At 44.3% G+C, this 22,865-nt stretch overlaps 1 protein-coding gene across 5 annotated transcripts in view; it reads left to right on the top strand.

Moving 5' to 3' along the window:
* The first annotated feature begins 14,871 nt into the window (after positions 1-14,871).
* Positions 14,872-22,865, top strand: part of agbl5 (AGBL carboxypeptidase 5) — a 147,291-nt gene continuing 139,297 nt past the window's right edge. For 4 of the 5 annotated variants that reach the window (XM_067984374.1, XM_067984372.1, XM_067984371.1 and 1 more), the window contains exons 1-2: positions 14,873-15,203; positions 16,897-16,997. The gene's annotated coding sequence lies outside the window, so the exon portion shown is untranslated. Of the gene's footprint in view, positions 15,204-16,896; positions 16,998-22,865 lie in introns of all 5 variants that reach the window. The other variant, XM_067984373.1, reaches the window with a different exon arrangement.

Below are 22,865 nucleotides of genomic sequence, written 5' to 3'. Positions count from 1 at the left end.
AAAAATTGTTTGTCTTTAGGGTTTTCCAATTACAAATGTAATGATTTTCAATGTCTTTCAATGGATTTTTAATATAATACTGGTCAATCTTCCGTGGTTTGTACATGGGGAGTCAAGACCAAGTGTAGTCCTCAGTGAGGCGGGGTTATTTCATTGAAACATATAAAATTCTGACATGGCTGGACAGACTGGATGCAGGGAGGATGTTTCCCCTGGCTGGGGGGGTGGGGGGTGGTCCAGAACGAGGGGTCACAGTCTCAGGATACGGGGTAGGACATTTAGGACTGAGATGAGGAGAAATTTCTTCACTCAGAGGGTGGTGAACCTGTGGAATTCTCTACCACAGAAGGCTATGGAGGCCAAATCACTGAATATATTCAAGAAGGAGCTAGATAGATTTCTAGACACAAAAAGCATCAAGGGGTAAGGGGAGAGAGCGGGTCTATGATATTGAGATAGCAGATCAACCATGATCATATTGAATGGCGGAGCAGGCTCGAAGGGCCGAATGGCCTACTTCTGCTCCTATTTTCTATGTTTCTATATTAAGAGACAGGGGGAGTATTTGGACTGGATTTCGGTGTAATTCAGTACCCATTTAAAAAAAAATAATTATAATGTTGTCATGATGTCATAATATTTATTATAATCTTAAACATATTTGAGTAAAATCTGTAATTGGGAAAAAGAACTTGTGCCCCTTTGATTAATCTCAATGGTCAATAGTAATCACATGAACTTTCAAACACAGGGGGGTAAATTTTATCGTCCAGCCGGGAAGAGAGTGGTGGGGGGGGATTTCCAGATGGGAAACCCGGAAGAATGGGTTTCCTGGATTACGTTACGATTTTGACTTAAGGATGTCTTTCAATTTTTTTCAGGTTTCCTGTCTGACAGCCAGCCAGATTGACAGGCTGTCTGTCTGTCGGACGGGAGAGCAGCCGGGCAGTGAATGCCAGTGGGTAAGTCTGAGATCGGGGGTGGGGGGGTGCGGTTGGTCATCAGGGTCTCAAACATCAGTTGTGGGGTGATTGGAGCTCGTGGAGGGGGATCGGAGATCGTGGGGTTGGTTGGCGGTGGGGGGGGGGGGGGGGGGGGGGGGGGGGTTGGCTGATCGTGTGTGACAAACCACGGCAGGTAAGCTTCTTGGGCCTGGAGGAAACACTCCGGCTCCTCCTGGCCCACAAGCAGTGCAACAAAGGCACTTACCTGTTGATCCGGGTCTTCTCGCCTCCTCTTAGGTGGCGAGAATCAGAAGGCCCGGGAATTCCGACCCGCCTCCTGAGAGCAGGTTGGTCGCTAGCCCCTCGACCCGCCCCCGTTAAAACCAGAAGTGGGGTGGGTTGGGGTGAGGTGTTACTTTTTTTTTTACAATTGTTACCTTCCTACCCGTCCCCAACTCACCCGTGCATGGGGTTAAAATTTACCCCATTATGTTTTATAATAATTTCATTGGCTCCTGATAATCATGACCTGTTACCCTGACATCAGAGTAGGGAAAATGCTAGAATCTATTATAAAGGATGTGATAACAAGACACTTCTAAAATAATAAGATTTGGCAGAGTCAACATGGATTTATGAAAGGGAAATCATGTTTGACAAACCTATTGGAGTTCTTTGAGGATGTAACTAGTAGAATCCCATAGAGGAGGTTGGTGAACAAAGTTAGAGCGCACGGAATTGGGGATACAATTGAGGATTGGTTAACAGACAGAAAACCGAGAGCAGGAGTAAACGGGTCTTCTTCAGGTTGGCAGTCTGTGACTAGTGGGGTACCGCAAGGATTGGTGCTTGGGCCCCAGCTATCCACAATCTATATCAATGATTTGGATGAGAGGACCAAATGTAATATTTCCAAGTTTGCTGATGACACAAAACTAGGTGGGATTGTGAGGAGGATGCAAAGAGGCTTCAAGGGGATAGAGATAGGCTAAGTGAAGGCAAGAACATGGCAGATGGAAAAATGTGAAGTTATCCGCATTTGTAGGAAAAACAGAAATGCAGAGTATTTTTTAAATGGTGAGAGATTGGGAAATGTTGATGTTCAAAGGGGTGTCCTTGCATGAGTCACCGAAAGCTAACCTGCAGGTGCACCAAGCAATTAGGAAGGCAAATGGTATGTTGGCCTTTATTTCAAGAGGATTTGAGTACAGGAGTAAAGATGTGTTACTGCAATTATATAGATGTAAAGAATCTTACAACACCAGGTTATAGTCCAACAATTTTATTTGATTTTCAAATAAAATTGTTGGACTATAACCTGGTGTTGTAAGATTCTTTACATTTGTCAACCCCAGTCCATCACCGGCATCTCCACATCATGGCAATTATATAGGGCTTTGGTGAGACCGCACCTGGAGTATTGTGTATAATTTTGATCTCCTAACCTAAGAAAGGATATACTTGCCATATAGGGAGTGCAATGAAGGTTCACCGGACTGATTCCTGGGATGGCGGGATTGTCGTTTGAGGAGAGATTGAGTAGACTGGTCCTGTATTCTCTAGAGTTTAGAAGAATGAGAGGTGATCTCATTGAATCATACAAAATTCTTACAGGGCTCAACAGGGTAGATGCAGGGAGGGTGTTTCCCCTGGCTGAGGAGTCTCGAACCAAGGGTCACAGTCTCAGAATAAGGGGTAGGCCATTTAGGACTGAGATGAGGAGAAATTGCTTCACTTAGAGAGTTGTGACTCTTTGGAATTCTCTACCCAGAGGACTGTGGAGGCTCAGACGTTGAATATATTCAAAACAGAGATCGATGGATTTCTAGATATTAAAGGCTTGAAGGAATATGGGGATAGTGCAGGAAAATGGCATTGAGGTAGAAGATCAGCCATGATCTTGAATGTCAGAGCAGGCTCGAGGGGCCAGATGGCCTACTCTTGTTCCTATTTGTTATGTTCTTAAGACTGTTTAAACGTTTCTGAAGTTTTTATGCGGTGACATTGGCTAATATTAATCATGTCACTGTTCCATTTATATTATTTTCCAGTAACTTTCGTGGTAAGCATTTGACCAGCCTGATTGCTTGATATGACTTTGGACCAATGCCAGTGTAGGCAGACTGGAGGTAGAGATTGGCTAGTTTCAGTTTATACAAGAATGGATCTTTGGTCCCTGGTAACAATGTGAAATGTTTCAGTGGGACCTGCCACTCGTGAGATTTGAGGGCCATTATTTGTTTATGGGAACAATGTTATTTGTCACTGCTGCATGTTATTTGCTGCCCATTGATCTCTGGTAACCTTTTGACCATAACCAAGAATTTATATCACAGAAACAGCATCACAGAACAATGTTTTAAAAACTTCAAAACAGTGACATCAAAATCATAAATAGATAGATAGAGAGTGTACAATACTTTTTATACATTTATTCTAAATTTCATTAGTAGAGATTTATAGTAAAAGTAGGTGAACAATGGAATAGCAGAAAATATATGGAAGTGTGGTGCAATATGTACAATATATTATATTTAAACAGAATTATGGGCAACACCATGGGAGATCCACTATTAGTAATATTTTATAAAATCACATAAAGGAACTTAAGACCCTTTAGTGCTAACAATTTTCAAGCCAAAACTACCCATTTTTCGCAAGATCTTTAACTGATCAAATGAAGCAGTGGTAGTCACAATGTTGCCTCAAGGCATTTGAAACTTTTTGATATATTTCAAAATATACTTTATTTCATAAAATTTAAAGATACACACAGTTCAATGTAAAAGGACACAATTTCAAGCAATGCAGTTCAAACCAATACAATGCAGATCGTACACACAATGACACCATTATTACAATTCAAAACACAGTACATATCTTTTAATACATTCTGTACAATACAAAGTGGGATGGCCTTACACGGTGGCCTTTCCCCACAGAGCCTTTGCTTAGGCCGCATCTCGCTTCAGTGTGTCCTGCAGCACATACTCCTGGACCTTGGAGTGTGCCAGTTGGCAACACTCAGTTGTGGACAGCTCCTTCAGCTGGAAGACCAACAGGTTTCGGGCGGACCAAAGGGCCTCCTTCACTGAGTTGGTGGTCTTCCAGCAGCAGTCGATATCTGTCTCGGTGTGTGTCCCAGGGAACAACCTGTGTTACCGAACTGTTGGGGATGAACCGGGACAGATACCAACCCATCTCTCAGCATTTGAAACGTGTCTTCCTCTCACCTGTTGTTCTCAGCAGACTTGCTGTTCCTTGTATTTTCTGGGGCCTTTATGTAGAGCCCACCAGCTGTGGAATGTCACTGAAATCAGAATATTTGTAGAAATAGGTAAATATTAGAATTGTGATCCTTGACACAAAGTTAGTAAGTAACCTGCATGTGAAGTTTACTGATTCCGCTCACTTTCAACACTTGCTACATTTGAAACATCTTTTTAATAAGTATGCATAATAATGTTGTGCTGTATTTAAATGTGTGTGGGGGCTACTATATAAATCAAATATAGTGGAATGTGGAGTTTATTTCACTTGTGTTAAAACTTTTGCAAAAAACTTATTTGAAACTAGCTGAATGAGATGCTGTTTGTTACAGTACTGCTTTCATGCTACATATTGCTAGGATTGGTTCAAAGAAAAGCGAACTATGGTCTAAACAGATGACCAGGTGCACTGTTGCTGGATGTGATATTTGTATAATGAGCAGTCCTAACTCTACTCATTATAGTATGACTTGAAATGAGGGGCTATACTCAAAAGCTCATAGTTTGTTTGACTTTCAGACTGTCAAATTAATTGTTCGTTAAAGTATTGGGAAAATACAGTTTTCTCAGCCTTAAAACTCTGAAAAGTCAAGTACATTGTGACATTGAGTTTGTTCACTGCTAAAATAAAGCTAATAGAACATTTCCACTTTTATATTCTTTGTGAATATTCTAAGTGGTCCATGTATATACGTCATGTATTCTAAGGGGTCCATGTACATAGATCGTTAAAATGTCACGGATAGGTACAGAAAATAATCAAAAAGGCTAATGGAATGCTGGCCTTTATATCTAGAGGACTAGAATACAAGGGGATAGAAGTTATGCTGCAGCTATACAAAGCCCTGGTTAGACCGCACCTGGAGTACTCTCTTCAGTTCTGGGCACCGCACCTTAGCAAGGATATATTGGCCTTGGAGGGAGTACAGCACTAGAATGATACCTGGACTCCAAGGGTTAAATTACAAGGAGAGATTACACATACTAGGGTTGTATTCCTTGGAATTTAGAAGATTAGGGGGTGATTTGATCGATGTTTTCAAGATATTATGGGGAACTGATAGGGTAGATAGAGATAAACTATTTCCTCTGCTTGGGGAGTCTAGAACTAGGGGACATAGCCTTAAAATTAGAGCCAGGATTTTCAGGAGTGAAGTTAGGAAACACTTCTACACGCAAAGGGTGGTAGAAGTTTGGAACTCTCTTCTGCAAACGACAGTTGATGCTAGCCCAATTGTTGATTTTAAACCTGAGATTGATAGATTTTTGTTAAGCAAAGGTATTAAGGGATATGGGGCTAAGGTGGGTATATGGAGTTAGGTCACAGATCAGCCATGATCTCATTGAATGGCAGAACAGGCTCGAGGGGCTAAATGGCCTACTCCTGTTCCTATGTGTACCAGTGGTAGATTCAGAGGCTAGTAGGGGGTATCATTTCAAATGAATATTTTTAATGATAAGATTAACAACAACTTGCATTCATATAATACCATTAATGTAGAAAAATATCTTAAAGTGCTTCACAGTGGCTTAATCAAAAGAGTCTTAATTTATGGTAAATCTCTAATCATTTTAAAAAAAATTATTCCTACAAAGTTACATAAAAATGGAATACTAGAAGATCTCCTGTGTTGTTGCTCACGATGAGTCCTCTGGCTGTCTTATTTATGTCACTCTATTCTGTCCCAATCTCTCCTGTTCTCTCTTCCTCCCGATTGTCCACAGATATCTCTTTGCTGTGATGTCTGCCATTGTTTTTCTCTCTATCCCCATATGTCTCCTTTGCCTCTGTCTCCACCATTTCTCTCTCTAACTGCCCCAATGTGTGACTGTGACTGTCTCCTACCAGGAAGGCCCAGGAAAACATTAAAGGAGTGGGGCTGGGAAGACAGCCAATGCAGGGTCAAAAAGACATGTATTAGGCCAGTTGGCCTGGGAAGGCAACAAGTGTGTGCTAGGAAGGCTGGCAGGACTCTGAAGGCCAGGAAGACAGGAAAATAAAGTTCCAGCATGAATATAAGAAATTAAAACTGGCATTAAAATTATTTTTCTTTTACTTACAGTGGAAGGAAGTGGGGCAAGGGAAGCATAAAAACAGGAAATGTCCAGTTATGCCAGAACAAACTGGCAGGTGGGTGATGGGATCGGGAGGCTGTACAGCATATGGTGGCATGATAGGGAAACTTTACAGGTGAGTGTTGACAGTGTGAGCATTGGAATTCCTATAGAAATGTTTACATTGCAATTACTGCCATACACAAAATTTTTAATAGTATCTAGATATATAGCTGATGGTGTGTGAAAAATATTCTATTTATGACAGCAGGTCTATAATAAAAAGTATAATCAGTTCTTGCTAGTTGTTGGGATAATGGCATGTTTTTTATACCATGTACCACAAAAAAACTGATTAAATGGTCATTCACCTCATTGATGTTGGTGAAATGTTTCTAAATACAATGGTTGCTACAGTTTGTCTACATAAAGATGGGCATTGCACTTCAAATAATTCATGGTGTGAACTGTTTTGAAATGATTCAACATGAGATGCAGTATAAGTGCAAATATTATAACAGATGTGAAGTGTACAGCAATAACTATACAAAAAATCAGCTTAAATAGAACATTTGATCTTACAATGATTAAGTATCACAGCAGACTGCAAGATATCACTTTACATACCATCAGATGGACCGAGTGAACTTGTGCCTCGCCCCCCCATACTATGTCTTTCTTTTGAAGTCTTGTGTCTCTGCACATTTCTTGTTGTGTAACACTTGTATTCATGTAATATTTTTTCTGTCACAGTCACTCTTTCTTCATCATACTTTGTTGATCGGCTCAAAGTAAAACAGCAGCAAATCAGAACAGAAGACGTAGGGGAATATATGAATTAAAAGCAAGGCAAGTGGCCAGAAAGCTGCTAATGAGTAACTCCTAAGGACATGAAAACAACAAATCCTGAATGGTCAGTTATGAGAACCTAGCAATTTAAGAAAAGAAGTGGGATAAAAAGTGAATCACTCAGTGCGTTTTGAAAAAAAAATGTCCACAATTTTTCTGAGGAACTGAACTTTTGAATGTCCAAAATAAGGTTTTAAACAAAATTTTAAAATTTCATATAACATTAAATTTACCTGTCGAATTGCTTTTTGTGTCTTTTAAGACTTCATTAAAGTTATTATCAGAGGTCCTCAGCCTCTCCCGAAAGCCTGGGCTTGGATTTTATTTTTTTGCCTAGAGCCCTTGCCTCAATCAGCTGAAAGCATATGCTGTAATCTGAGCATGTGCAGTGTGTACAATTTCCCAGACTATCAGTAGCATTTAGTCAGCCCAAGTGTCGGAATGTTATTCAGCTTCCAGTAATATCCACTTGGTTGTTTGAAGAAGAGCTAGAAAAAATTTCAAAAGCTTTATTCAGATAAAGTTTATTTGAATTATTTTTTTTAAAAATTGAGGCGTGTGTGTGTGTGTGTGTGTGTGTATGTGTGTAAGACAGAGGGAGAGATCCAGTTCAAATATAGATTGTATTGATTACATATCTGTTGTGTATATTCTTTATGTTTGAATTATAAACAACTTTTATTTAATTTTCTTCGTGGAAAAATCAAATTGTGTCTTTGACCGTAACATTTCAGTTTGTGTTTTAGATGATGAATTTAGAAACTTAAAAAAAAAGCTGTTAATTTTTTGCTTCAGAAAGTGTTGACAGACAGATGCTGACAGTGCCTTCCTCATCCTAATCTAAGTTGTTTTTCCTTTTCAAAATCTAATGAATTGGATTTTGAAAACCTCTCGGCTTAAAAAAAAGGCTCTGGTTTCAGTGTTTGCAGAGATCTCTTGCAATGTTACAAACGAATGCTACCAGACCTGGGAACCACCACCCTCTTCCCCCGACTAAGTCTGGTCAGGCCTGCCTCTGCTTTCTCCCCCTCCTCTCTACCTTTTTCCATCTGCCAAACTCCTCCACATCACAGAATGTTGACATCCTGGCCCCAACTCCATTTTTCTTCAGCCTGTGATGTGCTAAGGCTTGTGACAAGTGGGGGACAGGGATCAAGAGAGTCAAAGGATAGGGAATAAAGGACAGATGAAGTGAACTGAGGATCACAAGGGCACAGGATGCAGCCTCTGCAGATAAGTTAATGGATCTTAGGAAATGGGGGAGGTGGAGAGGATGGGAATGGAGGAAAATTGGATGAGATTGAGCAGGCAACATGTGGTCATGGGGAAGAGGACTGGAGTTGTAAGAGAGACAACAGGACAATGATGTGTTAGAGACCATACAGGATTTGAGGTGGTAGTGCAAATCACGAAGGGTTGGTGACACGATGATAATGAAGGAGTGCAAGTGAACAGAATGGGGAAGGGATAGTGCAGGGAGATGATTTGAAATGCTTAATAGGGAGACAATGGGAAGAAGCAAGGGATGAAATGGAACCAAGTGGTTGCCCAAAGCAAGAGGGATAGGGGAGGGGACGTGAAGGTGTCGAAAACTTAAACTTAATATTACTTATTCTATACAATGCATTAACACCCAAACACTTAATTCAGACAAGCGAGAATTTATTAAGAAACTTGTACAAGTGGAAGAGTGCCTCAAACAATGGTTGAGGCTACGTCTTCGCTGAGTTCAAGAAACGGCTCACGTTTATACAGTTCAATAACGACGCCCACCTGTCATAGAATATGGGTGTACATGGACATTCTTTATGGGCTCAGGTAGTTAGTCAATCAAGTAGTGAGCCTGCCCCCCCGAACGTCCATAGCCCTTTATTACTTTAGCATGTAGGCCTGGGAAAGTGCTTTTCCCTAAGAAACTGTCTTTATTATCAGTAAGTCTGTAGCTAGTCTCAAGGCTATTCGGTCATTTATTATTGTTAGTTAGCTACCTCTCTATCTAAGGGAGGACAGCTATCAGCATGAGAAAACTCAAAGTAATTACACAATTGTGCTTCTATGTGTTTTTGTGAGAAACTATTATGTGAGTTTTAAATTGAATTAGCTGGTCAGTTAATATGGTCAAATATCCATCATGCATTTCTACATTCGTGAGTTAGGTGTATTAGAGAGAGTTAATATGGTCAGGTATCTCTTTGAATTTCCACAAAGGCAAGCCCTGATTCCTACTCGTAACATTTTCTCCATACCTGTATCTGCTCCTCTTTTCCACTACTGCACCTACCGCTTCCCATCCAAAAGGACAAAACGAAGACACAATCAGAAGACCGCAGAGATAAGTAGAAAAAAAAAGAAATAGAGGTGAGCAGGGGAGAGAGAGGGGCAGATACACAAGCAGAACACAACAGACAGAGAGGAAAAAACAGCAACAAAAAGGTGACCGAGACAGGTAAAAGAGAAACCATAACCTACGACTTCCCATGTGCAATGGGATGTCATTACTATATATAAAAACCAGTTACATTTTATGTAATTTTACACCAATTCCACTTACATCATTCATCCATCCAGAAACAATTGTTTCTTGAGTCATGATTTTCACCTCTACCACTTTATCTGGGAGTCCACTCCAAATATTGATCATTCTCTGTGTAAAGAAAACTTCCTGAAATCAGTCCCAAAATTTTAGAGAGGGTGCAGAAAAGATTTACTAGAATGGTTCCAGGGATGGGGGACTTCAGTTACGTGGATAGACTGGAGCAGCTGGGGTTGTTCTAGGAGCAGAGAAGGTTGAGAGGAGATTTGATAGAAGTATTCAAAATCATGAAGGGTTTAGATAAAGTAAATAAAGAGAAACTGATCCCATTGGCAGAAGGGTCGAGAACCAGAGGTCATAGACTAAAGGTGATTGTCAACAGAACCAAAGGCGACATGAAGAAAAACTTTTTTACGCAACGAGTAGTTATGATCTGGAATGTGCTGCCTGAAAGAGTGGTGGAAGCAGATTCAATTGTGGCTTTCAAAAAGGAATTGGATAAATAATTGAGGGGAAAAAATTTGCAGGGCTACGGGGGAATGGGACTAACTGGATTGCTCTTCCAAAGAGCCGGCACAATGGGCCGAATGGCCTCCTCCTGTGCTGTAACCATTCTATGATTTCCTTAACTGCCTTATATTCCTCTGTAAGATCACTTCTCTAGATTGAAAAGCCTGTCTCTCTAAATCTTTCCTCATAACAGATCCCTAACACTCGGGATCACTTCATGGCTTTTCGCTGCACTGTTTCTCGGCACCCAGAACTGGATACAGTGCTCAAAGTGCAGTCTGATTGGGGGACTGTACAGTTTGATCACAATTTTTTTTCTACTGGTTTGGCTATATTCTATATTCAATTGGTTTAGTCGATTGCTGCTGTGCATTGGTTGGACATGTTGAGCATTGAGTCGACTAACATTTCTAGATCTTTTTCAGTTTCATCCTTAGCTACTTCAGCACTATTTATGGAGTACTTGTGTTGTCCATTTCACCTTCCTATGTGCAATAGTTTACATTTGTCTGCATTAAATTTCAACTGCCACTAGTATTTTCTTTAACTTATTCTGTAGTTTCTGGGCTGCCTCCTTCGATTCCACTTACCCTTCTAGTTTGGTATTATTGCCAAATTTGACCACTTTGACCACACTTTCTTCTGCTTCTGCCCCAGGAAAAACACTCTCCCAAGTCACTTACAATTGCACATTCAAGTTGCCAACTGTTGCCATTTGTCACGATACTTCTGTAGCTGTTGATCTGCTCAACCATTCCCTCGCCTCCACTTTGATGCCCTGGTACCAGTATAACATTTATGTTTTCCCATGTGCAGGCTTAAGAGTATCTAATGCACAACTTGTTTAGCCAGCCATCACCAGATTTGACAGCATCACATCAAGGCTTAGCTTTCCTCTGCCAAAACTGCTGACTACTCCAGGATCATTTTGGAGAGCAAAGATAACCCCCGCTTCTTTTCTCCACTACCAATCATCTCCTAAAACCCCTCTTCCCCCACCTCACCTCCAAAAATAAGTACGAGGAGCTCATTCATATCTTTATCACTAAGGTTGAGACCATCCATTTAGCTGTCTCTGCTGCTTCCCCTTGCCCACCATGCCAATCCTCCCTCAAATCTCCCGCTGGCTTTTCTTGCGTCTATCTATTGTTTCCCCACTATTTCCCCATATCATCTCTCCGAGCTCATATTGTTATTGAGACCCACCTCATTCTCCATTTACTGTCCCATTCCCACTAAACTGCTGACCATCCAACTTCCCCTACTGGCTCCTATGTGAGCTAACATTGTAAATGGTTCCCTCTCCTCAGGGACTGTCATTTCTCTTTCAAATCCGCCATCATCACCCCCTTCCAAAAACAAAATCTACCCTCAACCCCTCTGTCCTTGTAAATTACTGCCCCATCTCCTGCAACTTACAGGCCAGTCAGCCTAACGTCGGTGGTGGGGAAAATTTTAGAGACAATAATCTGGGACAAAATTAATTGGCACTTGGAAAATAAATGAAAGTCAGCACGGACTTGTTAAAGGAAAATCGTGTTTGGCTAACATGATTGAGTGCTTTGATGAAGTAACGGAAAGGGTTGATGAGGGTAGTGCGGTCGATGCTGTGTATACGGACTGTTAAAAGGCATTCGATAAAGTACCACATAATAGACTTGTTAGCAAAATTGAAGTCCAAGGGATTAAAGGGACAGTGGCAGTGTGGATACAAAATTGGCTAAGGGACAGTTTTTCAGACTGGAGGGAAGTATAGAAATGGTGTCTCCCAGGGGTCAGTATTAGGACCACTGCTCTTTTTGATATATAATCAATGACCTGGACTTGGGTATAGAGGGTATAATTTCAAAGTTTGCAGATGACACTAAACTCGGAAATGTAGTAAACAATGTGGAGGATAGTATCAGACTTCAGGAGGACATAGGCAGACTGGTGAAATGGGCAGACACATGGCAGATTAAATTTAACACAGAGAAGTGGTTTTTTTTTATTCGTTCATGGGATGTGGGCGTTGCTGGCAAGGCCCGCATTAATTGCCCATCCCTAATTGCCCTTGAGAAGGTGGTGGTGAGCCGCCTTCTTGAACCGCTGCAGTCCGTGTGGTGAAGGTTCTCCTATAGTGCTGTTGGGAAGGGAGTTCCAGGATTTTGACCCAGCGATGATGAAGGAACAGCGATATATTTCTAAGTCGGGATGGTGTGTGACTTGGAGGAGAACGTGCAGGTGGTGTTGTTCCCATGTGCCTGCTGCTCTTGTCCTTCTAGGTGGTAGAGGTCGTGGGTTTGGGAGGTGCTGTCGAAGAAGCCTTGGCGAGTTGCTGCAGTGCATCCTGTGGATGCCACAGTGTGCCGGTGGTGAAGGGCGTGAATGTTTAGGGTGCTGGATGGGGTGCCAATCAAGCGGGCTGCTTTGTCCTGGATGGTGTCGAGCTTCTTGAGTGTTGTTGGAGCTGCACTCATCCAGGCAAGTGGAGAGTATTCCATCACACTCCTGACTTGCGCCTTGTAGATGGTGGAAAGGCTTTGGGGAATCAGGAGGTGAGTCACTCACCACAGAATGCCCAGCCTCTGACCTGCTCTTGTAACCACAGTATTTATGTGGCTGGAAAAGTTAAGTTTCTGGTCAATGGTGACCCCCAGGATGTTGGTGGTGGGGGATTTAGCGATGGTAATGCCGTTGAATGTCAAGGGGAGGTGGTTGGACTCTCTTGTTGGAGATGGTCATTGCCTGGCACTTGTCTGGTGCATATGTTACTTGTCACTTATCAGCCCAAGGCTGGATGTTGTCTAGGTCTTGCTGCATGTGGGCACGGACTGCTTCATTATCTGAGGGGTTGCGAATGGAACTGAACACCGTGCAATTATCAGCCAACATCCGTACTTCTGACCTTATGATGGAGGGAAGGTCATTGATGAAACAGCTGAAGATGGCTGGGCCTAGGACACTGCCCTGTGGAACTCCTGCAGCAATGTCCTGGGGCTGAGATGATTGGCCTCCAACAACCACTACCATCTTCCTTTGTGCTAGGTATGACTCCAGCCACTGGAGAGTTTTCCCCCTGATTCCCATTGACTTCAATTTTACTAGGGCTCCTTGGTGCCACACTCGGTCAAATGCTGCCTTGATGTCAAGAGCAGTCACTCTCACCTCACCTCTGGAATTCAGCTCTTTTGTCCATGTTTGGACCAAGGCTGTAATGAGGTCTGGAGCCGAGTGGTCCTGGCGGAACCTAAACTGAGCATCGGTGAACAGAGAGACCTAGGGGTGCATATACATAAATCTTTGAAGGTGGAAGGACAAGTTGAGAAGGCTGTTAAAAAAGCATATGGGATCCTGGACTTTATTAATAGAAGCATAGAGTACAAAAGCAAGGCAGTAATGCTAAACCTTTATTAAACACTGGTTAGGTCTCAGCTGGAGTATTGTGTTCAATTCTGGGCACCACACTTTAGGATGTCGAGGCCTTAGAGAGGGTGCAGAGAGATTTACTAGAATTGCACTGGGGTGACTATCTTCAGTTACATGGAGGGACTAGAGAAACTGGGGTTGTTCTTCTTAGAACAGAGAAGGTTAAGGGGAGATTTGATAGGGGTGTTCAAAATCATGAATGGTTTTGATGGAGTAAATAAGGAGAAATTGTTTCCAGTGGCAGAAGGGTCGGTAACCAGAGGACACAGATTTAAGGCGGTCAGCAAAACAGCCAGAGGTGAAATGAGGAGACAGTTTTAACACAGCGAGTTGTAATGATCTGGAATGCACTGCCTGAAAGGGTGGTGAAAGCAGATTCAACAGTAACTTTCGAAAGGGAATTAGATAAATACTTGAAAGGAAAAAATTTACAGGGGAATGGGACAAATTGGATAACTCTTTCAAAGAGCCGGCATAGGCACGATGGGTTGAATGGCCTCCTTCTGTGTTACATCTACTATGATACTATGAACGTCCTGTTTGAATTTCTCGAATCAGGTTTCCGCCACAACATAGCACCGAAATGGCCCTAATTAAAGCCACAAATGCCATCCACCGTGACTGTGACCATGGTGCACCATCCCGATTCGTCCTCCTCGACCTTTCTGCAGTCTTTGACGTGGTCGACCACACCACCCTCCTCCGACACCTCACCGCCATAAATCCGTCTCGGTGGACTTGGTTACAATCTTACCCATCCAATCGCAACCAGAGCATCTCCAGCAATACCTTCTCTTCCTGCTCCCCGCCCAATTACCTCCAAGCATTCTCTCGGTGTTGACCCCTGGTGACATGGGGAGAGGCTGGAGGCTGTGCCAGTGAAAGCCCCCCACCCCTCTCCTAAAAGAGCCGACAGAGGAGGCGCCCTTTAAATGGGTCAAACCGGCCTTTTTCAAAAGAAAAGTGCTGGGAACCAACCAATCATCGACCGCTTTGCTCCGCTGTGGGAGGCGGCCAATGAGGTGGGCCGTTGTTGATGTCAAGCGGAGTGAGGGGAACTTGGCATCGGTTTGTTTGTGGAAAAACAAAGAGAGGGAGAGGAGAGGAAGGGGGCGGGCGGAGCGGAGCGGCCGGGCCGGAGACCCCCCACCGTTAGAGAGCGGGACACCGAGAGACCGGGCAGGAGGGGTGGGTGGGTGGGGAGACCGCGACGGAGCCCGGGAGACCGCGACTCTCAGCGGGGGGAGACCGGAGCACCGCGCGGCAGGGAGTGCGGGAGAGGAGGGGCGAGGGCTCGGGGGAGGGGGCGAGCGAGAGGCGGAGGAGGGAGCAGGGCAGCGAGGGCGAGAACGGCTCGCGGAGCGGCAGGCAGCGGGAGACGGAGGCCCGGAGGCGGAGGGACCGGCACGCCGTGACCCAGGGCCGGAGAGAGCGGGTCAGCGGCAGCCCGAGGGAGAGGGAAGGGGTGAGCGAGCGGGCCGAGCTCAGAGAGCCACCGGTTGATACCGACTCGGAGGAAGAGGCCGCTTCGGCTCCACGCGGTACCGTGACCCCGCGAGATGGGAGCAACAGCGCCGGGCTCCGGGTGAGCCGAGCGGCGGAGAGGCGACGCTGTCGCTGAGCCGAGACCCCGAGGTGAGCGAGGCCGGGAATTCTCCGGCACGTAAAAGGTCGTTAACGGCGGCGATCAGAGTGATTGGTACCGCTGATTAGTGATATCACTAGTGTAAGGTACCGCCGATTAGTGATATCGCTAGTGTAAGTGACTGGTACTGCCGATTAGTGATATCACTAGTGTAAGTGATTGGTACCGCCGATTAGTGATATCGCTAGTGTAAGTGGTACCGCTGATTAGTGATATCACTAGTGTAAGTGATTGGTACCGCCGATTAGTGATATCACTAGTGTAAGTGATTGGTACCGCCGATTAGTGATATCACTAGTGTAAGTGATTGGTACCGCCGATTAGTGATATCACTAGTGTAAGTGACTGGTACTGCCGATTAGTGATATCACTAGTGTAAGTGATTGGTACCGCCGATTAGTGATATCACTAGTGTAAGTGATTGGTACCGCCGATTAGTGATATCGCTAGTGTAAGTGGTACCGCCGATTAGTGATATCGCTAGTGTAAGTGGTACCGCCGATTAGTGATATCACTAGTGTAAGGTACCGCCGATTAGTGATATCACTAGTGTAAGTGATTGGTACCGCTGATTAGTGATATCACTAGTGTAAGTGACTGATACCGCCGATTAGTGATATCGCTAGTGTAAGTGACTGGTAAAGCCGATTCGTGATATCACTGGTGTAAGTGATTGTTACCGCCGATTCGTGATATCACTGGTGTAAGTGATTGTTACCGCCGATTGGTGATATCACTAGTGTAAGTGATTGGTACCGCCGATTGGTGATATCACTAGTGATAGTAACTGTGGCACTGCCGATTTGTGATCTCAATGGTGAAAGTAACTGTGGTGTCGCCGATTATAGCGAGAATGACTAGTACCGCCGATTGGTGATATCAATAGTGAGGGTGACTGGTACTGCCAATTCGTAATATCGATCGTGAGATTAACCTTGAACTGCCAGGTAGTCATCAATAGTGACAGTTGCTGTGGCACCGCCACTTAGTAATATCAATAGTGACAGTTGCTGTGGCACCGCCACTTAGTAATATCAATAGTGAGAGTGACTGGCAGTAATTACTGCCAGTTAGTAATAGCATCAGTGAGAGTAACTGCACTTAATAATGAGTATCTGTGGCACTTATAATTACTGCTGGTTGGTAATATAAGTACTGAGAGTAACTCTGGCACTGGTAATTTCTACCAAATAATATCAATAATAATACTGTATCATCGGCAACTACTGCTGAATACCTGTAATAATAAGATATATAAAAATCGGAGTGACTATTGACAACTCGACCGATCTGCATCACCGCAGTGGCTATTGGCACCGCAGCTGTCCCCTTACATGGTACTATTGAACAGCACAATGTAGGCCTTGGGGTTAAGTGGTTGGGGTTGGTGTAGGGTTAGTGGTTCAGGCTAGAAATTGCGATCACCAACACGTTGACAATAGCAGAAACCACTAATGACACAATTGTTGCTGGACGGGTCCAAATAAAATAAATATTGTGCGTATTCTGACTGTCTGCTTTGGCACCATGTATTTTTGTGCACACTTTTATGTTGCCATACTCCAGATGCAGAACAATCTTAAAATAGTTGTACTTTGAACTCCAAGCTGAAATTGACTACCGTACATCCTGCCCAAACAACAATTAAACTCTGAATGACCTAGCGTCTGTTTATCTACACAGATCCACATTAGAAGAACAATGGGCAAGATTTTGCTCTCAAACTAACGGCAAGACTAATGGCGCTCGCTGTTATTTATGCGTAAATGGTACAGCAATTTCAGGTGAGGAGCTGATGTGCTGTTAAATGCTAATATCCAAAAGTTGCTGTCCGAATTGTGCCGCTCCACCGTTAGCTTTGCGAAAATGGCATTTCGCTGTCTGCCTCACCATTGACATGCATTGAATGACGTGAAGTTGCTGTATTTGCGTGGCAGATACGAACTAAACTTGCCACTGAAAGTTAAGTCTTATCATTTCAAGACCAAGTACCCTTACAACAACGTGATAAGTGTTAATTACTGCCAGTCAACCACTCGGGCACTGAGAATTAACTCTTACAAGTGTGGAGTTTCATTCCTTCACGTATTAATTGTTGGAGATTTAAAAAATGTCAAACTTTTTCTTTCTGTCTCTTTCTCTCTTTTATAATCCAATCTTTCTTTCCCTCTCTTTTCTTTCTGTACCTGACATTGAATTCACAATCCTTCAATTTGATTTGATTGTTGATTGTCCTGTTCACTCAGGTCCCAGATGCCCTGTTTCTCTCGCTGCGCCGTTATCAGCTCGAACTTCCAGCAACTTGCCACGTAAAAAAATTAAAAACCTAAACTTACCTTTGCACATTTACCTTTGCAGATGCCTAAACTTACCTTTGCAGATGCCATTAGATGCCCTACTACTGCAAAATCTGGGCCAGTACATTGTGCAATACATGGTAGAACACTGCTGCCTTCATAAAACAGTGTATCATCCAACTTGTGGGCAATACCATGCTGTATCTTTATGTATGTTCTATATATCTCTATATTTTATTAAAATCAGCATGTCTTGTCACCACCTCATTCAAAGGCTTTATGTTGGTTGCCTCTTGGCCACGATACTCAGTGACAGCTGTATTTGCAGGCTCTGGCCTGTTGGTATTGTATTGGGCACGATTTTTATCTAGACCTGGGAAGAGAGCGGGTGGGTAGATTTTCAAATGGGAAACCTGGAAGTGAAGTGAGCGCATTGCGGAGCAGACGTAGTGCGTGCTCTGAAGTCCACAATTTAAAGGGTCAATGCAAAAAATGGATTTTGGAGGAAAAAGGAGGGAGTGATGACGTGGATTCTAAGAGAGCAAAGGCAGCACCCAGTTTCACAAATACTCCACTTGAAATACTGCTGGGTGCAGTGAGCACCAGGAGGGAGCTAATTTACCCAAGCGATGGGAGGAAGAAACCTGGCACTAAGAAGGCATGGCTGGAGGTGGCAGAATAGATAAGCAGCAGGAGAATGGTCTCGGCTGCAATGCAGGAATCTCTTTAATGACCTAACCAGGTCAGGAAAATTGAGTACAGTTGTTGATTCACCCACATCTTATGGTGTACAACACCCCTCCTCTAACTCTGTCTTGGCAATCACTCCTCACATCCACTTAAGTTTCAGCAGCAACCATCCTTCACTTCCTCTGCACTTCCTCACCTCCCCATTTATGTACCCACTCACCCCATTCCTTATGAATGTGATGCATCTGTCTGATAGTCACTCTTTGATGCATCTGTCTGACGGTCAGCCTCACCCAATGCACTGCATCCATTGGGTGAGTATGTCATTGCCAGTCACTCACAGGTCTGTTCTTTCGCCCCTTGTAGGTGAAGGGAGCGCAAAACGCAAGGGAGGGAGCGAGAACTGGAGGTTGCCCTCCACAAATAGCCCAGCTGACAGATGCAGAGGAGGAGGCCATGGAGATAAATGGGACATTGGCATCCCTATCTATTGGAGATGGAGAGACTGGGACCCTGCATATGCCTGGGGTGACAGAACTTAACACCTTTCACACACGTGATTTTTATTTCATCAATGACCGAATTATGAGAAACTTGGTGTGGTGATTGGTACTTTGCCATGATTAATTCATATTGCTTTCTGTTGTCTTCCAGGGCCTTCACATGTAGAAGAAGAATACAGAGTTGAATGAAATCGATTCCTCAGAGGACCTCATTCCTTCTGAGGGTGCACCGTCACAGCACTCATAGCCATGCACCAGCGCAGATACTGGCACTTGGGTGGGTCATGTTAACCAGTTGGTTGGGTTGTCACCTGGTGATTCATAATGAGCACGAGCAGACATTGGTGGCAGGGGCAGCTGTGGAGAATCCGCTTCGGAGGGTGCATTCTTCTCCACGCTCTGGTCAGCTGGGTACAGAAGATGGACCCCAGGGGCCATTGTTGGGAATGAGAATGATTGAGGTACAGCTGCACTTTTGCGAGGTACTGGAAAATGTACCTTTCACGCTCTCCACGATAATGGAGAGGGTGGGGGAGTCCAACTCCAACATTAGTGGATCGATGTCGCAGGTAAGTGTGAGAATGTCTGCAATGGAGAGAGTGGCCATCTCCGTGGAGCTTCAAGCACGGCTCCCAAATGAGTCTATGTTGGCCATGACCACGGCCGTGCAGGAGATGTCTGCCGCCATCAACAGGATGATAGGTACCTTATCTGTGGCCATGCAACACGTCACAGATGTGTACCAAGCTGCTGTCCAGCAGAGTGGTGGGAGTGACGTGGTGCTGGCCCGGGATTGGGATAATGGCGAAAGGGGACGTGGAAGTGGGATCTTCGCCCAAAGCGCTCCCACTTCTCACCTGTTGCCCCAACCCCTCCGCCCCCCTAACCAGCACCCGAAATGCTGCCTCCTCTCTTGAGCACAGTTGCAGGTGGAGCAGTCTTTGGTGGGGCCCTCACGGATTCTAAAACCCAGAGATCACAAGCATCTCAGCAGTCAGGGCGAGGATCTGAGCTGCCTGCCATCACCTCTGCTGCAGCCACAAGGGATGCACCGTGTAGAAGCGATAGGAAGCATAAGTTCAAGCAATTGTAATTTACCAAGGGTATGCAAAAGGGTGTTTGAAGAAATGTTATGTTGTTAAGTTTGCATTTTTTTTATATTGGCACATCAAATGTATTGACTAGCATGACTTACACATTTTGGCCATGATAGCGTCCCGAGTCTTAAGTTGCCCTTTCATTTGCTTCATGATGAATGCCAATACATGACGGTGCCCATTGGGTGGATGTGAAATGGGTGTTTGCGTGGTTGAAGGAATGTTTTGTGCAAAGGGGGTGGGGGGGGGAGTTGGTTGTGGTGTTTGTGCCAGCCGGCCTGAGCATCTCAATGTCTCTCTTTTGCCATTGTTATTAAGAGAACCTGTGAGAGATGAGGACATCCCGGGCAGCAATGTGCATGGCTGGTCTGGTGATGGGTGCCCCTTCATCATATTCCTCCTCTTTATCCTCTTCTTCAATGTAGTCGCCAGCAGAGGATGATTGACAAGCGCCTTCGTCCTGCACCTGTAAACCTCTCTGCTGCACTGTGTTGTGCAAGATGTAGTACACCATGATTACTCTGGAGACCCTTGATGGCAAGTACTGAAGGACACCTCCAGACCTATCCAGGCACCTGAAGCGCATCTTCAACATGCCCTATGGTTGCTCAGTGACACACTTGTTGGTCATGTGGATCTGGTTGTATTGCTCTGGTTGTATCTTGTGCCTCGTTGGTGGTGTTCCTCACAGGTGTCAGCCAAGTTTGCGGGAGGTATCCCTTGTCTCCTGTTTGGAAGAGGTCTGGAATGTTGGACTGGCGCAAAATGAACGCACCATGACAGCTGCCAGGGAATTTGGCGCACATCTGCATAAATTGCTGCTTGTGTTTGCATGCCAGCTGTGCATTGATGGAGTGATAACCCTTTCTGTTTATTAAGACTCCTGGCTCATGGTCATCGTTGGATTGCCATGTGTGTGCAACAGATTGCGCCCTGCAACCATGGGAAGCCAGCCAGAGAGGCGAAATTCACTGCCCGCTCATTCTGGCTATTGGCGTTGCGGGAGAAGTTCACGTAATCGGACACCTTGGCAAACAACCCGTCCGTCACCTGCCTTGTACATTTATGTGCCGACAACTGACACACCCTGGAGATGTCACCGGCGGCGCCCTGGAAGGATCGGGAGGCAAAGGAATTGAAGGCGGTGGTTACTTTCACTGCAACGGGCAATGCGTGGCCACCAGGTCCAGCCGGGAGCAGCTCTTCCTCAAGGAAGCTGCAGGTGTCTGTGACTACCAGCCGACTCGATCTGAGTCTGCATAGGCACTGATTCTCCGAGAGGTCCAAGAAGCTCAGCATCTGCCTATACACTCTCTCGGGTTACGGGGAGCGGGCAGGAAATTGGACATGAATTTAGATTTGAGGTTAGGATCAGATCAGCCATGATCTTAATGAATGGCGGAGCAGGCTCGAAGGGCCGATTGGCCTACTCCTGCTCTTATTTCTTATGTTCTTATGTGTGGTTAGTGCCTCCTGTGACTTTGGCCCCTCTGTTGCTCCCCTCTCTGCTGTTTTCTAGATCCTTGTTGTGTACCTCTGTCTTGTGCACCTGCCGATCCCAACAAAGCACGACGTGGCTGCCGTGGATGGTCATTTTCCTCCTCAGATGTCCTCTGGAATACATCCATTTCCGCTCCCCCCACCCCCCACCCACCTTCCTGATTTTGTCAGTTTGAGGGGCTCCAGAGTTTTGATAAAGATGTCTCAACACAAGAACTCTCAGCCAAATGTTTGCCTGAGAGAACTGAGACCAGCTGCAATACCTGAGCATTTATTGAGATGGATCAATCGCAGGTTTAAAAGCCCAAATTAGCTTTGGCTAAATCTCGCCTCCGTTTCACTGGTGAGCTTCAGAAGCCCCGGGAAAGCCATGCAGGAGATGTTAAATTTGTTTATGTTTAAGAATCAATTAAAAAAAAACCTATCAACGATCTTAATTGACGTGCTAACTACCCGCCCGCTGGCTGCGCGCTAATTCAGACGCACCCACGTTAAACCAGGAAGTGGGCGTGTTGGAGCCAGATTGCGGTCGCGCTACAAAATCAATAACTAAGTACTTACTCACCTCCAACCCACCTGTTCAAAATGCTCCGTTTTTTTTCAACTACAAAATCAATAACTAAGTACTTACTCACCTCCAACCCACCTGTTCAAAATGCTCCGATTTTTTTTCAACCATTTTTTCTCAGTAACTGACATTTTTGAAGTCCAAAAATAGTTGTTGAAACAAAATAAAAATATTTATTTCACAATAAAATAATCCATTGAATTGTATTTTTTGTCTTTATTGACTTAAAGATTTACTTGAAGGCCTCAGTCCCTCCCAAATGCCTTGGTTGGGTCTTGATATTTTAGTACAGAGCTATGGTGGTGTGAGCTGAATTTGGATTATGCAGTTGAGTGTGCAGTGTACTTAAACTGAGCAGAAACTGCTAAAAATTTTCAAAATTGTTAAAAGCTAGAGAACAAATTTCACGTCTTATTCAAGCTGTTTGATGAAGTAACAGAGGGTTGATGAAGGTGGTATGGTTGATGTGTATATGGTCTTTCAAAAGCCGTTTGATAAAGTACCACATAATAGACTTATTAGCAAAATTGAAGCCTATGGGAGTAAAGGGGCAGTGGCTGTGTGGACACAAAATTGGCTAAGGGACAGAAAGCAGAGAGTAGTGGTGAATGGTTTTCCAGACTGGAGGGAAGTATACAGTGGTGTCTCCCAGGGGTTGGTATTAGGACCACTGCTCTTTTTGATATATATCAATGACCTGGTCTTGGGTATACAAGGCATCGTTTCAAAGTTTGCAGACGACACGAAACTCAGAAATGTAGTAAACAGCGAGGAGGATAGTAACAGACTTCAGGAGGACACAGCCAGACCGGTGAAATGGGCAGACAAACGGCAGATGCAATTTAATGCAGAGAAGTGTGAAGTGTTGCATTTAGTAGGAAGAATAAGGAGAAGCAGTATAGGCTAAATGGTACAATTTTAAACGGGGTGCAGGAACAGAGAGACCTGGTGGTGTATGCACACAAATCTTTGAAGGTGGCAGGACAAGTTGAGAAGG

Source organism: Heptranchias perlo, chromosome 5 (genome assembly GCF_035084215.1).
Source record: "Heptranchias perlo isolate sHepPer1 chromosome 5, sHepPer1.hap1, whole genome shotgun sequence".
Lineage (NCBI taxonomy): Eukaryota > Metazoa > Chordata > Chondrichthyes > Hexanchiformes > Hexanchidae > Heptranchias > Heptranchias perlo.
The sequence above is the reverse complement of the archived record's forward strand: the minus strand, read 5'-3'. Positions and strand labels throughout refer to the sequence as shown.